Source organism: Octodon degus, unplaced genomic scaffold (genome assembly GCF_000260255.1).
Source record: "Octodon degus isolate 3935 unplaced genomic scaffold, OctDeg1.0 scaffold00005, whole genome shotgun sequence".
NCBI classification, from domain to species: domain Eukaryota; kingdom Metazoa; phylum Chordata; class Mammalia; order Rodentia; family Octodontidae; genus Octodon; species Octodon degus.
Window position 1 is genome coordinate 6,075,933 of NW_004524581.1, and position 629 is coordinate 6,076,561.

Consider the following 629-nt stretch of genomic DNA (forward strand, 5'->3'; position numbering starts at 1 on the left):
ATCTAGAAAAACCCGTCTTTCCCTAACAGGATTATGAATGATGTTCATTGAGAAACGTTACATATTCAAATGGTGTCCTAGGGCTAGGGAGATAGCTCAGCTGTCTAAGCATCTGCCTGGCAAGTGCAAGGACCCAAGTTCAATCCCTGGCACTGACCCTGAAATCGAGTGTTGCGGTGCACACCATAATCCCTGCACTGGGGAGGCTGAGGAAGGAGGATCACTATGAGTCTGAACGTACTGAAGCCCTGTATCTAATAAATAAAAATATTTTTTAAAAACTAAACATTTTAAAAACTAAAATAAATAAATGGTGTCTCAGGATGTTTACTTTAAAGCTGTATCACTTAAAGAGCTAAAAGTGATAGTCTCAAAAAATATTGACTTCATCATCAAAGGATTAAGAAAGATTTTACAGGTAATTTATAGCACATTGATTTGATGTCCACATGGAAATGCCATTTAGAACATGGGTAGAAAACAGTATCTAAATTAAACCTAGTAACTTTCTATTTTAATCTCAGGTTTAAATTTCAAAAAGGGTATCAAGCACTCATGAAATTGTTTATATCATTGAAGCCATTAAAGTTAATGGCTTTTGCTTGATAGCATTACTTTAATAACACATA